At 42.2% G+C, this 15,938-nt stretch overlaps 2 long non-coding RNA genes across 4 annotated transcripts in view; one reads left to right on the top strand and one right to left on the bottom strand.

Moving 5' to 3' along the window:
- The window catches only part of LOC103558679 (uncharacterized), a 37,186-nt gene that overhangs the window by 8,069 nt on the left and 13,179 nt on the right, over positions 1-15,938 (top strand). The window contains exons 2-3 of one of the 3 annotated variants that reach the window (XR_546812.2): positions 2,032-2,117; positions 3,337-3,372. This is a non-coding gene — a long non-coding RNA (uncharacterized lncRNA). Of the gene's footprint in view, positions 1-2,031; positions 2,118-3,336; positions 3,373-13,227; positions 13,701-15,938 lie in introns of those variants that run through there. The other 2 variants (XR_011543467.1, XR_011543466.1) reach the window with 2 other exon arrangements.
- Positions 5,739-13,107, bottom strand: LOC139085256 (uncharacterized). Its single transcript, XR_011543469.1, has 2 exons — positions 12,866-13,107; positions 5,739-10,761 (listed from the first exon to the last, which is right to left on the bottom strand). It is a non-coding gene; the product is annotated as an uncharacterized lncRNA (long non-coding RNA).

The raw sequence follows: 15,938 nt of genomic DNA, 5'->3' as shown, positions 1-15,938 counted from the left end.
TTTACCTGTTCCAGAATTTCATATAAATGAAATCGTACAGTATACTCTTTTTGTGTAAGGCTTTTGTCACTCAGCTAAAGAATCATCCTTTTTTGCGTTTATTAGTAGTTAGTTACTTTTTCTTTTTGATTTTGTTCCATTTGCATGAGTATACCATAGTTTGTTCACCCATTCTCTTGTTGATGGACATTTGGGTTGTTTCTCATTTTTAGCTATTATAAATGAAACTGCTATGAACATTCTTGTACAAGGATTTTGTGGGTATGTTTGATTTCTCTTAGATAAGTACTTAGGAGTAGAGTTGCTGAGGAGTAAGGTAGGCATATGTTTAGTATTAGAAGAAACTGTCCAGATCTTTTTTCTAAGGTGTTTGAACCATTTTATACTTGCCAATAATGTATGAGAGTTCTGGTTGCTTGACATCTTACAACATTTAGTGTTTGCAGTCATCTTACTTTCGTCTATTCTGGTAGGTATGTTGTGATATATCACTGTGGTGTTAATTTACATTTCCTTGATAATTAATGATATTGAGCACTTTTTCACATGCTTGTTGGCTTGTGGTGTATCTTCTTTTGTGAAGAGTCTGTTCACACATCTTTTTGCCTATGTTTGATGAAGTTGTCTTTTATTTTTGAGATTCAATATGGTATGTGATTTACTTTGATTGTAATAGCTTTCTTTGGTTTTGATATCAGGGTTATGATAATCTCATAAAATGAGTTCATTTTGTAAAATAATTTGTGTTACTATATCTTTTTCCACCTTTTTACTTACTACCTGGCTCTGACTGTACATTTATAGTGTGCTTGTAGACAGCATAAAATTGAATTCTTGTGCTTTTTTTTTCCAGTCTGACAATCTTTTGACTTTTAAGTGGATGTTTTAGTCAATTTATATTTAATGTAATTAATGTATTGATGTCATTATTTGTTTTTAGTTTGTCCAATCCATTTTTCACTCCTCCGTTCCTCTTTCATGCCCTCTTTGGAGTTAATTATTATTTTTTTTTTTAGAATTACATTTTAATTTGTCTACTGGGTTTTTAGCTATCCCTATTTGCATTAGCTTTTTTTTTAAGTAGGTACTCTAGGGGTTATAATAAATATCCTTAACTTTCAACAATTTACTTAGAGTCAATATTGTACCACTTCACAAAAATGCAAGAATTTTGCAACCATATACAGTAGTCCCCCTCATCCAAGTTTTATGCTTTCCATGGTTTCAGTTACCTGCAGTCAACCACTGTCCAGAGTGGATGATCCTCTTGTTATATCATCAGAAGGTCAATAGTACACTACGTCACAATGCCTATGTCACTCACCTTACTTCACCTCATCACATAAGCATTGCATCATTTCACATCACAAGAAGAAGAAGAGTACAGTACAATAGATATTTTGAGAGAAAGAGAGACAACATTCATGTAACTTTTATTACAGATACTGTTGTAATTGTTTATTTTATTATTATTGTTGTTAATCTCTTACTGTGCCTAATTTATAAATTAAGCTTTATCATAGGTATGTACATATAGGAAAAAATATAGTATATATAGGGTTTGGTACTATCAGCAGTTTCAGGCATCCGTTAAGGGTCTTGGAACATATCACCTGCAGATAAGGGGGACTACTATAGTTTCATTCACTGCCTTCATCTATATGCTGTAGTTGTCATATGTATTACATCTACATGTCTTATATACCTTGTAATACAATGTTATAAATTTTGCTCTAAATACTGATGTGTATTTTAAAGATATTAAGAGAAAAATAGACTTTTACATGTACCCACATATTTAGCATTTCTAGTATCCTTTGTTCCTTCCTGATGATTTGAGTTTCTATCTGATATCATTTCCCTTCAGCATTAAAGAACTTTCTTTAGCACTTTTTGTAATTCAGGTCTGCTGATGATTAATTCTCTTAATTTTTGTTTGTATGAAATCATCTTTATTTTACCTTTGTTTCTTGAAGTGTATTTTCTCTGAATATAGAATTCTGGGTTGACAGGATTTTCTTTTTCTTCCAGCACTTTAAAGAGGATCCATTGATTGTGACCTCCACTGTTTCTTTCATTATAAATGAATCAGCTGTCATTCATATTATCAGTCTCCTGTAAGTAATGTGCCATTTTCCTCTAGCTAATTTTCTCTTTATGTTTGGTTTTCAGCAAAGATAGAATACATGCTGATGTGTAGTTTTCCATGTATTTTTCCTGCTTGGGGTTTGCTTATATTTTTGCATCTGTCTTTTATCAAATTTGGATTAATATTGGCCATTACTTCTTCAAACATTTTTTCATGACCCATTTTCTCCTCTCCTTCAAGAACTTCAATAATATATAATAGGCCTCTTGATACTGTCCCACAGGTCTCTGATCACCTGTTCATTTTTTTAACCTCATTTCTCTCTGCTCTTCAGATTGGATAATTCCTGTTGATATAGCATGAAGTTCACTGATACTTTCTTCTGTTGTCTCCTATCTTATGTTGGGCCTATCCAACAAATTTTTATTTAATTTTGTATTTTTCAGTTCCAGAATTTCAAGGTGTTTATTTTTTAATAGTTTCTATTTATCTGCTAGGATTTGCTTTCTTTTCATTCATTGTGAGCTTATTTTTCTTTACATCCTTAAGCATAATTATAATAGCTGCTTTAAAAACTTTGTCTGCTAATTCCAATATCTGGGCCATCTTGGTGTTTGTCTCCATTGATTGCCTTTTCTCTTGAGTATGGCATACATTCTCTCTTCTTGAAACATCTAATGATTTTGAATTTGATCGTTGCAAATGATACAGTGTATAGACTCTATATTCTGTTATATTCTTTGGTAAAGTGTTGACTTTTATTATTGTTGTTTTAGCAGGCAGCTAACTTGGTTAAACTCAAACTTCAAACTCTATCTCCCCTCCAGCGGGCAGCAGCTACATTCTATGTTTGATTCTTTTAGCCTTAGCTTGGAGTTTGCCCCATACTGTCACTCGGAAGTCAGCCAGAGATTTGAGCAGAGTTTATATGCAGATTTTGGGGCTCTCTCTCTTTGGTTCTATCCTTTTCAGGGTTCTCCTATCACTTTATAGCTGCTGTGGCAGCTCCAAATTCATTTCTTAATTCCTCAAGCCAGTAAAACTTCCAGTTTGCTTCCAAATTATAGTTAACCCTACACACCTGACTGGGATATACCATCAGGTAAAACCATAAAAGTAAAAACTTTTTAAAAGGGAAGCTCACCCAGGGTCATTTTCTCTTTGATGTATCAGCTCTCCTCCAGTTTCTGCTTGATTATGATCATACACTAGTAATTTCACATTGTTGTTTTTTATTCTTTGTCCAGAGTCATCCTTGTCATCCGTGTGACATCTGTGTGAAGGTTCGTCCAATATGAACTCTTATACCATTTTTGGAAAACAGAACTCTATCACTACTACTTGTACTACCTTGAGAGACAGCTGGGAAATCATCTGGATTTTCTTTTTCTAGCAAGGCTGTAAAATGCGGTAGTAGTTAAGATCCTAGACTCTGTGGCTCAATTTCTTGGGTTCAAATTCCGGCTCACACCCACGGTGACTTTGCACAAAATACTTGTCTTCACTTTGCCTCAATCTCCTCACCTTTAAAAATAGGAATAATCCTGGGGCCGGCCCAGTGGCACAGCGGTTAAGTTCACACATTCCACTTTGGCGGCCTGGGGTTTACTGGTTCGGATCCTGGGTCTGGACATGGCACCACTTGGCACGCCATGCTGTAGTAGGCGGTCCATGTATAAAGTAGAGGAAGATGGGCATGGATGTTAGCTCAGGGCCAGTCTTCCTCAGCAAAAAGGGGAGGATTGGTGGCAGATGTTTGCTCAGGGCTAACCTTCCTCAAAAAAAAAAAAAGAAATAGGGATAATCCCAAAGTATCTCCTAAGTTTGTTGTGAGGTTTGAATAAATTGACATGTAAAGAGCTTGGAGGAGTACCTGGTTGATAGCAAATTATAGATAAGACAGTTTTGCTGGGGTTTATTGACCTGTTTTCACTTCTTATCTCAGTAAATTTTTTCATGCACAGGGTTTGGGGCAAAGTTAATTACCACCATTTTACAGACGTGCAGACTGAAGATGCCAAAACTGTAAATAGAAGTCAGAAATTATGGCTGTATTCCTCTTGTTCTTTGCCAGTTTACTCAGCTATCATCTTTTCCTCACCGCCCATTATCCTGACTCCTTCAATGAAATGAGCTTGCCTAAAAAAGTCTATCACATGTCCCATTCACTGGGCTGGGGGGAACCCCAGATCTCTTGTTAAATAAGGACACCATGTTATGAAGCTTTTTTCTTTTATTTATGTTTGAAAGGCTACAACATTCTCATTGCCTAAGAGACAAAGCCCGTTCTCTCAAATGCTTTTCTCCTTGGCCATAGACCCCAGCCTTGAGTTCATATTCTGAACCTATGACTTCTTTTAAGTGGTTAGTTTATTATTAAAAATGTCCTTCAGACTTTATCTAAACCTTGGCTGGTGCAGCTGGAGGTGGCAGGGTGTGAGAGCTGATGTTGTCAATTGTTCAGGCCTATACACCAGGAAGATTCTGGTACCTGTTCCACTCAGAGTTCCCCTCTCCAGTTCCTGCCAAACCACAAATCACCTTTTAAAAAAGCTGCAGTGGTGAGTTTCCCTTTTAAAAATACCTGTCCCCTGATGAGCCTGTGAGAGAATGCTGATTTTGAAATGGGCTTAGTTTCATCCAGATTACAAAGTTTGGCCTGAAGGCTGTATGGGATATATTTTTTTAAACATTTGAATTCAAATGCTTTTGGGCAGGACAGGCACCACCAATCTCTATTATGCTTTGACTGGTTCCAGCATGCATTTAGGTTGCAACCCTTCTAGCAAGTTCTATCCAGGAGCATCTAGAAGAGTAGAAGAAATCCTGGATTTTGACTCAGCCATTGGCACTTGAGTAAGGGGTCCAGAGACCAGAAAACATCAACAGTAGTAGATTCATATCTGAATATTATCACCAAAGATATAGAAACATGCTTTCAAGGCCCCAAGTCCTAGCCCACCAGTTCTAGGCTCAGCTGCTATCACAAGTTATTTAGGTTCGTCTTATGGTTATACAAGAAATAGTTGGAAAAATCCACCTGCACAGCCTAATTTTATATCTCAAAAACTCAAACCTAATGTGGTATTATTTGTAGGCAATATCACAAGCAACTCGGATACTCCTGTACAAGTCAGGAATGACTCAGTATTTAATTGAATGAAATGAAGCTGATCTGGGTCCTTGGAACTTCAGAGGAGAGCTTGGAAATGCAACAGGAGCTGCTAGAGCTACAGACCCAGTAATGAATGTTGCCTGCGGCCTCCCCTACAGCCTCTCTGCCTCTGGTCTTACACCACTTCCCCCTCCTCAATTGAGACTCTATATCACTAGCCACAGGGAGCTTCCTCAGTTACCATTTGATAGTCTGAGTCTCTTTCCTGCTCAAAATGCCTTTAATGACTCCCAGTGCCCTCAGAAGAAACCCCAATTCAATGACTTGGCTTATAGGGTCAGAATCTTGACCTGAAGTGCCTCCTCAGCCTGAATTCTCACTACACCACTCTCTCCACTCCCTACATCTTATGCTCCAGCTACAGAGTCATAGGATGTGCTGTGCCCATGCTGTTTCCTCCACTCCCTGTCCCCAAGTCCTGTCCCCACTGTATTTGTTTCCTGTTGCTGCTATAACAAATTCCCACAAACTTAGTGACTTAAAACAAAACAAGTTTATTCTCTTAGACTTCTGGAGACCAGGAGTCTGAAATCAGTTTCCCTGGGCTAAAGTCAAGGTGTCGGCCACGCTGGTTCCTTCTGGACGCTTTGAGGAAAGAATCCATTTTCATGCCTTTTCAGCTTCTAGGGCCTCCTGTCTTGCATGGCTTGTGACCCATCCTCTGTCTTCAAAGCACATCGCTCCAGTCTCTGCTTCTGTGGTCAACTTGCTTTCTCCTCTGCCGAAGTCAAATCTCCCTCTTATAAGGACACTTACAATTACATTTGGGGCACTCAGATGACCCAGGATAACCTTTCATCTCAGGACCCTGAATTTAGTCACACCTGCAAAGACCCCTTTTCCATATAAGGTGACATTCACAGGTTCTGTTGATTAGCATGTGGACCTCTTTGAGGACCCAACAACCTAGCAAACCCCTAGCTGCCCTCCAGGCTCTACTCAGACTTTATTTTTCTCCCCTGAGAGGCCTCCCTGATCCCCAAGTCTGTGTTCAGGGACCAGACTCCCTAGTGTAGCAAGTTGCACACCAGATTGTAATTGCCTTTTTGTCTCCCTTCTCTCAACTATCAGCTGCTTGAGGGCTGGGATCTCATCCACCCTCTTCCTCTCGATACCCCCAAGGTCTGGCACATGATATATGCTCAAGATATGTTTGCAGGGATAAAAGTGCTCTTCTGGCTGACAACTCCAGGATGAATAGCCCTGATGAAGTGTGCACAGAGGTCTCCTGGTCAAGGTGATAAAGGGGCCTGAAGAAAGCAGGGCTGTAGCCAGGTGTGCTGGCTGGATAGGTCACATTATGCCCTGGAGGTGCGTCCCTTGTGTTTAGACTCTAGAGCTTTGCATCAGGTGTACAACAGCCCACCAGCAATAGACTGGGCTCCTCAGGTCACATGCACTGCTCACTGCAACTTTCCTATTGCCCTCACCCAAGGGACATGACCCTTGGGAACAAGTGCTCAGAGTCCAACTTCACTGCACCACCGTGGTGATCTGTGACTGGCTCATTTAGACATTGATTAACTTTTCAGGGAAACACAATCATTAGTAAATTCCATCCACCTATCAGGGAAGGTATAAACATAAGCAAACATTAACCTAGACACATGGGTTTACAGCCCACAGCTGCCCCTGGGCACGTTGGTGGTGCCAGCTTGTCCCTGGATCCAGGTAGCTACTCGGTTAAAGGGAGTGAAGCTGACAGTAAAATGCTTTCAATTTATGTCAACAGATACAGGAATGTGACCCCTGGAATGTGGACTTAAACATCACCAAGGTTTATGTATGAGCAAGAAACACAAACTCACATACCCCTCAAGGCACTATTATCTCATGGCTGCACGTGTTTATTCCTGACAAGGCTAACCTAGTTTTAATCACTTAGTCAAAACTTATGCCACTAAAAATGTCCTGCAGAATAGGGGTGCAAAGGGAAAGAAGTCTTGGTAAGCTGAAACCTTACTAGAGCAGGCATCCTGCCCTTCGCTCTTGCAGGCAGCAAGCTCAACTGTTTACTGCTACACTCTTCGGCTGTGTGGTGGAGGTAGAGTGGGTGGGAGAACTTCTGTGAGTTTCCTCTGGATGGTTAAGGGTGCAGATAGGCTGGGGAGTCTGGTCACCCCTCAAAAAGCATACACCTCTTTGAGACTGCAAATGCCAGGATAGCGTAGGACCGACCACCCCACTCTGTGGAGTCCACCAAGCCACTTCTGCCATCTACACCCCGTCAGGAATCTGCGTGCTGGTGGCTGGACATTTTGGAACTCACAGTCAAAACACTGGTCCTACTGGAAGCCCTAAAATCTTCATTCCAGTCTGATCCCTCAGCTTATGGGCCCTGTCTATAGAGTCTTTGGCTCTTTCTAGACAGTTCAGAAGACATTCTTTCTCCTTATTTTGCTCAAGAAGCTCCTTTCCACCCTTGATTTTCCTTCCTCTCTTCCCTCTGCTCTGCATCTTTAAATCACTCCCTCACTCTGTTACCTCCTCCATTTAGAGTCCTGTGCTTGTGAGCATCCTGGGCAAGGGAGAAAGACAGCCACAAGAGAGGGCCTTGGAATGAATAAGAATTGTACTTTTGATTCTGACATGTCACATAACTAGCGTCAATTATAAAACTGAAATTTCTCTTTTCTCTATCATCAACCCTAAATTGACAGGCAGCTTATGGTCATGATTAGAGCATGGGTTTTGGAGCCAGACAGATCCAGGTTAGTGGCAGTTCTGCCATTTATAAGCTGTATGCCCTTGAGCAAGCTAGTCCATGTTACAACTCCTTAGTTTCCCCATCTGTAAAATGGAATAACAGTGATACCTACCTCACAGAGTTTTTATGAAAACTAAATGAGATTGTGAATGTAAAAGATTTAACAATTCCTTATGTATACAGCAAGTGATGAATAAACGTTAGGTGGTGTTATTATTAGCAATGATAGGATTGTGGGTAATATAGGAGCATAGTATACAAACTTTGGTTAGATACTGCTGGTGAATCAACCACCATGTCATCTCTATCTTATATTCATGGTAGATGAAGGTATATATGGCAGTTGGAAAACTTTTCCAAGAGCACAGGCAAGATAAGGTCATGTAGGATGGAATTCTGAAAGCCCACTCCCAAATACCTCCTGGATCTCTAAGTGAATGAGGAAAATCATATCTTGATCCTGCATATTTTTTTTGTTCAGAATCTGGCCCAAAGAAAAGTATTTCAACAGAAACTGTCACAAATAGGCTTAGCGCCCCAGAGGAGGAATGTTGAGCCACCCCGTAAGGAGGGGCTGGGTCATCCAGCTTCTTATTATAGGTCTGAGAAAAAACGAAAATGATTGAGAGATAGCTTTTACTCACTGAGCCAGCAGCCTCATGGGGTCAAAAGCTACTTCCCCCAGGTATCAGGCCAGAACCTTTAAAGAGGGAAGTACCCAGGGCTGAAGTAACCACAAACAGATCCAACTGGTTTTTGTGGTGGGTAATGTTTGTTTGACATTACGTCCAGATGTCTAGATTGCGAGACACATATGTTGGCATGAGAAAGTGTTTATAAAATTCTTAGTTAAACTTCATACTGGGTTAGGTACTGGGGTAAATCAAACTGAAACCAAATTGCAGGCCCCACCCTTGTAAGGAAGGGCTGGAACTGGTCCCAGGTTTCAAAAAAGTGGACAAGAAACCAAAAGAAAAGAATCATATGAGCAAGAAGGACTTGCCCAACATTCTCAGCTGTTTTCCAATTCCAGGAAAAATGCTAAGTTGTGGACATGGCAAAGTAATCAGGGGCTTCCTTAAGATCTGGTTTCCTAGGTGAGCCCAGGACACTGAGAAAGCCCCCTCCCAGGGAACCTCGGCTCCTTTCCATTGCTGGGCACTTAGTGAGATACCCTGCTTAGCAACCTTCCTGGGGTAGGGGGGAAAGTGAACACTCCACCCCCCCAAAAAACTGGCTCAACTGTGCTGGGTTGCTTTTTCTTGGCTTTTCTACCAAGCTTAAGCATTAATATCCTCTATTTGGCAATGTCTTCCTTTTCTGGCAAAGAAATGGAAATGATTCTAATGGTTTTTTCCTTTTATTTTTTTACCCCAGTGTGGCTATAAACTCAGGTTTGTATTTTTAGGTTTCCCTTTGGGTAGCAGGATAGAACACAATTAGTCCAGGCCAGGAGCTCCAGTGTAGAATCAGCTCGACATTTGCTTCCTTTCTGTGGGATGTTCTCAGTGTACTGTCCTAAGAAGGGAAATGTCCATAAATGTAATTCTTGTGAAAAAGGAAGGAGGCATAGGTAAGAGACTTTCAGATAGAGGTCTCAATCAGCTAACTTAATCTCAACAAAGTCCAGCTTACATTTGGGCCTCAGAACAATGACAAAAGGTTTCTTCACAAACGTACCTGAAAAGTCATTTATTCACACTTACTATGACTGAGAGGCTGTTATCTTTAAAATAGTCTATAAATTTCATTCCCTTGATGGATAAGGGGTGAAGGGATTGGAAAATAGACAGAGGAATCCACCTCACCCCACACCCCTCCACTTCCCACCAGTGTTTAAATTATTCAGGCAAATTTTCTTCAGCAAACTGAAGATAAATTTGAAATATATGGAATAACTGGTGACAAAGTTTTTCCTCCTGGCAAATTAAAGCAAATAATTTTGCTGTCAAACTTTTATCACTGAAGTCACTTGGCAGTCCAGAACAACATTTCCAACAGAGAAATTGCAAAAGTGGATGCTTGGAGTGAGGTTAGAAAACAGAATTTTTGACTGAAAAGATAAGATAGAAAATTGAGTCTTTGCATTCTGTTGAATGAGCACACAGAGAATTTTCTAAAGATACTTGGTTTTAGAAGGTTGCATTTGTGTAGACAGGGCGTGCCAGGATATAAGACTAGAGAAAAACATCCGAGAAACAGTGAGTCTTGCTGGGTTGTATGTTTTCATTGTGCCTCCCATTGGGCCTCATGTAGGTGCTGTGAGACTCAGAGTGGGGACTGGATATTTGGGGATGACAATAATCATTGAGCATTTGCCCCCATACCCAGATATTAGAGGAGCCCCAGAAACCCTCTGGTCTATCAGATACAGAACACTCAATAGTTAGGGCTGCAGGGTGTGGTGTCAGCTGGACTGGGTTGGAATCTTGGTACCACCATCCACTAGCAAGTAATTTAATATCTCACATTCTTCATCTGTCAAATTGAGATTATTATATGACTTACATCCTTCAATGGCTTTGAAGTATAAATCAGGTGATACATGCAAACGTTTTAGTATGGTAACAACCACAGACTGAAAATGCATTTGACGTGAGACTGTGTAATCACTTGAAGGCCATATGCAAGAGGGTCACATTATTGGGCGTCTTGAGTTTCATTCATGTAGACATTGAAGACCAGTTTCAAACTGGCTTAAGACTAAAGATGCAATGTGCACGGTTGTCCATTCATTTTTTTTTTTAAAGGTTAGGTGCTTTGCAGATAGTAGAGATTTTGGAGGGCTTCCTAGAGTAAAAATATTACAAGTGTCAATAAATTTTAATTAGTAGGTGGTACCAAAAATATCACAAAGAAGTAACCCATCATTTTCCACTAAGGCCTTACACTGGGCCTCCCCCGTCATGGCTATAGGCTTCTAGAATAGACGGATAGAAATATTTTTGTGCATGTGAAACTTGCAAGACATACCAAATTTCCAAAATTTTATATTGTTTATTCCTACCACAGTAGTTTTAGATTATTATCTTGGAGGAAGTGTTTGCAGTGTAAATAAATTCATTCATTTATTCATAATTTATTTAGTAATGATTTATTAAGCACCTCACTATGCGCCAGGAATGGTTCTAGGCACTGGGATTACTCCATCAGAGAACGCATCCCTGTCCTTGTGGAGTTTATAAATACTTCTAATTGGAGACAAGCAGAAATTGCCTACCTGATTGGGCATTTCTTTGAATTCTATAGTGGGCTAGTGGTTAATTACCTAAGCAAGAAGATCTCAAAGGCTCTGTGAATGGAATGATGGCCAGCCATTTGGAACCTGAATGGAACCCCCCAAAGTGGCTTCCTTGGGGACAGCCATCCTGGAGGATACTCTCTCTCCAGGAGCAAGGACTTGTACCTTTCTCATGACAGGCTGGCTCTTAGAAGCCAGGCTGAGGGCGACTGACATGGTCACATGAGATTTACAGACCACTCCTTCCCCAGTCCATTTCCTGCAGAGTGGCTATTAGCTTGGCAATGTGAGAGGATAAGTCCAAGAGGAAAGAATGGGGGGCCTGAAACTTATAGGCAGAAACAAAATTTGAGGAACGAGATTTGAGAAAAGAGACTCTTGAAGTTCTGGCTGAGACTCCTGCTGCTGCTGTGGCCAGTGATCTTGGGGCTCAGAATGTCTGTAAGATGGAGTATAGAGTTAGTAGTTGGTTGCCGAATCCTTCAGGGCCCTCCACTCTAAGCCACAGAGGCTGATTCTGGTAATCAAGCAGAAAGGAGTTTATGAAGAGGCAATTGGCCAGCTCACAGTATCAGTGGGGCCCTGAGTAACCAATCTCATAGAATGACTTCCAAGTCCAGGCTCCAGAACTGCCCTGATGAAGAAGCTGCTGCCTCATGGCTGCCCCAACAAGGAAAAAGGCTACCAGCACTGCCGCTCCACTGATGCCATTTCGGTCCCATTGCTTCTAAAAGAAACCTCTGCTGCCCACCTTGCCAGCCAAATGGGCTCCACCTAGAGCCCTTTTCCTTAGATTTCTCACTTCCAAGCCAAATGTAACTCTGATTGGTGGAACGCTGTTCATATGCCTGTGCTGTAATTGCAGAGGAATTTGAGAACTAATTTTCTGGATTCTTCATGGTGAAAGTAGGACTCATAAGGCTGGAAGTTTCCCAAATAGAGCAAAGGGTTAAAAAGTTGCCAAACAGCCAGGAAATATGCAATTGTCTGTTTCCCTCAACCCTTAGCTAACCCAAGGCCAAGATACGCCACCCACCAATATTAATCACAACCTTATCTATAATGAGATTCTTCCACCTGACACAATTCAGCTCTCCCTCATGCAAGCTAAAAAGACTCCTCTTCTGCCTGAAATGGGTATAACTCAAGCTCAAACTCAAACAGTAGTGGTCTCTCAGAAGTAAAAAAACTAAAAATAACTGAAACACTCTCATCTTTTACTGGAGAAAACTGGCAAGCAGTGTTTATGGTATAAAATCTTCAAGGGACGTTTGTTTGGTGGCTAAGGAATTATCAAGTACTCAACGGTTACCTCTCCTTTCTGGATAGCTTCTCCCTCAGCCTCATGCAGGAGAGAGGAGCTATCCCAGAATCATCTCTACAGCCTCCTCTCAAGAGATAGAGGCTTTGGATTCTGGGTGTCACATATCTGGGAACAGGGCTGCCCCCTCATAAGGGCTCAAGACACAGCTGTTCTGGGGGCATGTTGATGGACTCTGCGCTGTGAGCGTTGACTTTTCTGTGTTGGGCAGCCCTTAGCCAGATTGTGAAGTTCCCTTTCAGAACTCACAATCTCCCAGTTCTTCTCCACATCCATTTCCTCCTAAGCCGCTCTGTAGAGAAAGACCATAGTTGTCATTCTTATCGGTTTACCTTGGAATCCTGGCAGCCCTTGAAGGTCCCTCAGAGAGGGTGTCCTGTGACCTACAGGTGGAGGCTCAGAGTTTGAGAATGCTCCCCACAGCTTCTCAGGAACTGGCAGTGGAACTAGTACTAGAATCCAGTTCTCTGCTCTTCCATGATGGCTCCACTTGTTCAGGGTTTTTGCATTTAATAGAAGACAGAGATTTAAGCCAAAGGACTGAGTCTCCTCTTGTGAAATGTTGGTCACCTTTGAGCTCTCATGCTGAGGATTGCTGAGTAAACACACAATGTTTCCCAGGAAGCCACATGGAGATAATGACACAGTGAGCAGGGCAGGCAGCCCCTTGGCATCTGTACCTGGGTGAACCCCAGATGCCCTCCGCTCACAGGCAGTTAAGACCATGGGGCCAGAGGAGGAAGGAGCCCATCTGAGGTCCTTCAGGCACTTCGATTTCCAGGCCTTCCCACGTCATGGCTGTGAAGCCATGCTTCTCTTTCATTCCTCACACCCTCTTTCCCACTGGCCAAGTTCAGCTTTTGTTACCATGTCAGCTTAGCAAGCGTGCTAGAGGAGGAGAATTCGTGGGATTTCAAGTTTCCTCCTGTGTGAAATGCCAGAGTTGCCCTCTATGATCTTTAAGGCTTCTCTGGGGCAGACTCTGCAACCCTGTGAGAAGGCTGGCAGAGGAGGGATTACCGTTGAGGAGCTGCTTACGCACAGGCCCCGGAGAACGCTTCAGTCGGGGCATAGAAGCCTGGGGGCTGGGAGCGAAGCTGAACTCTAATCAGAAAGCGCAATGGGACCAACAGTCAAGGATCTGAGGCCGACAGCCACGACATTCAGGTAGCAGTGATGGTTTATTCATCACAATAGGAGGAGGATGTTCGGAGACTCTTTGGGCTTAGAGACGTCAGGCTTCATCTGTCTGCATTCATCTTTGTTCATTTGATATTTGGAGAGCTAAGAACAAAGCATGGGGCTGCTGTCTCACCTTGGGAATCCACTAGCCTACTGCCCCAGATGTACTCCTCAATCCCATCACTCAGCTGAACAAATGCTGCAAGTGTTTACTTAAATTTTCAAGTAAGCTTCTGAACTAATATCAATCTATGCCAAAACGTATTATGACCCTGTTTAAGCTGTGGCCCATACAGTCCAGCCTCAGAGTAAGACAGTGATACATGAAAGACGGTACAGCCAACTAAAAGCAATTCTATTTAGCTTAAATCCTTTATTTGTACTCTTGGACATCATAAAGCAGATAGATGTGTGGGCGACACTGCTAACAGTCCTTCTTTTCTCTTCCATCTGTTTCCTTCTTACGTCATGCGTGCTCTTGCTTCTCTTTCCTCTGAAATATTGGGGGAAACCCTCTCCACTACTAGTCTGGTACATTTTACCCTTCTACCCTCTTCACTTTCTGCATTACTAAAGCTTCCAAGAGCTAGTTTGGCAAAACGGGGGTTGGGAGGTGGAGGTTGGGGCGTCGTATGGCAAGTATTTCTTGGAACAGGATCAAGTATCTCCTGAAGCAGATAAATGTTCATTCAACACACATTTGGGTCCACTTCCTGTGGACCCACCTGCTTTCTCCTTTTACAAAATGCTTATAAATTTCTAAATTTGTTGTAGCACCTCAGGTAAAGAAGAGAAAGTGGGATGACATCTGTGGAACAGAGGTAGAAGAAAACAAATACCTGTGAAAGAAAATTGTTGTGATTTATAGGTGGAAGTTATCAGTGTGAAGAGAAGAAAGGAGGCGAGAAAAGAGTAGCAATGATACTGATTGGTTGCAGTCAGTCTGCAACGAGTATCTGCTGAAGCAGGCTCAATAAATAATAACAATAATAGTATTAATATTTACTGTGTTGATTATGTGCCAGGTACTTTACACAGAATGTTCCATTTATTCCTCATAACAACTCTGCAAGGTAATATCCCTCTGCTGCAGAGAGAGGATTTACAGCTCACAGAGGTTCAACCATTTGCCCAAGGACTCACATGTTAGTAAGTGCTGGAGTTGAGATTTGAACCTGAGCATTCTGACTCAGAGACCATGCTTTTAATTTCTACTCATGCTTTGCTGTTTCCCTTTGGGAGGGTGGAGAGAGAGACACACACACAGAGACTCAAACAAGACCACAGACACGTGGGCAGGACTGGTGTTTTCTTCACAGAAAGATAGGAGCTGGGGAAAATCCCACTAATGCTGAGACCCATTGCTTAGGAAATGCTGCGCGGGCACTGTCTTAGTCAGCGCAGGCTAACTGCTGGGGAAAACAACCCCAATGTAGGAACAGCTGAACACAAAAATTTATTTCCTGCTCACGCAAATTCTAATCAGATGGTCCTGGTCACACGGCTTTCTTGGGCTTCTCCTCCACACAGTGACGCAGAGACCCAGGCCCCTGCCCCTTAGCGATAGAAGGCAGGAGAGAGTGAGGGAAGACATGCTGGCTACTTAACCACCCCAGCCAGAAAGTGCCACATCACTTCATATTTCACTGGCCAGAATTAGTCACCTGGGGTGGGTTGGGGGGCTCAGAAATGTAGTCTCTGGCTGGTCAGCTGCTTCCCAATAGCATCTCTACACTCTGGAGGGAGACCACGACTCTTCAGGGGTCAACTAGCCATTTCTGTCACAAGCCAATTTGAGGGAATGAGTGGAGAGTGATAGGAGAGCCTGGCAAATGCTGCCGAATGGTCCTGAATTTCGGCCTCATCTGGGCTGCCCTGGAAGTGGGATGCTCCAGAGCCTTAGGCTGGGCACTTCTCCTAAGGAGTGCATCCAGGAGGTCAAGCCCGTTCCCCAGGCATCTGTGCCCTCCTGAGTCTTGGCCTAGGCACTTAGATTGGGGTTTGCTCTGGCATGCAGCCCAATGTCACTGAATTTGACCCCAAAAGGATCCTTGCCAGAGAACTGGTTTCTGAGAGCAAGACCATCCTTCCTGTGGGTTTAGTTAGAATCAGTTATGTCTGGTCACATGACTACTGAGGTTTTTAATAAGCTCCTATTGACGGGCCACTTTGGGAGTCCAGGCAAGACATATTGAATCCTGGGATCTAAATCCACAGACTAAA

The sequence above is a fragment of the Equus przewalskii genome, chromosome 8 (assembly GCF_037783145.1).
Source record: "Equus przewalskii isolate Varuska chromosome 8, EquPr2, whole genome shotgun sequence".
NCBI classification, from domain to species: domain Eukaryota; kingdom Metazoa; phylum Chordata; class Mammalia; order Perissodactyla; family Equidae; genus Equus; species Equus przewalskii.
This window is presented reverse-complemented; position numbering and strand designations above follow the sequence as displayed.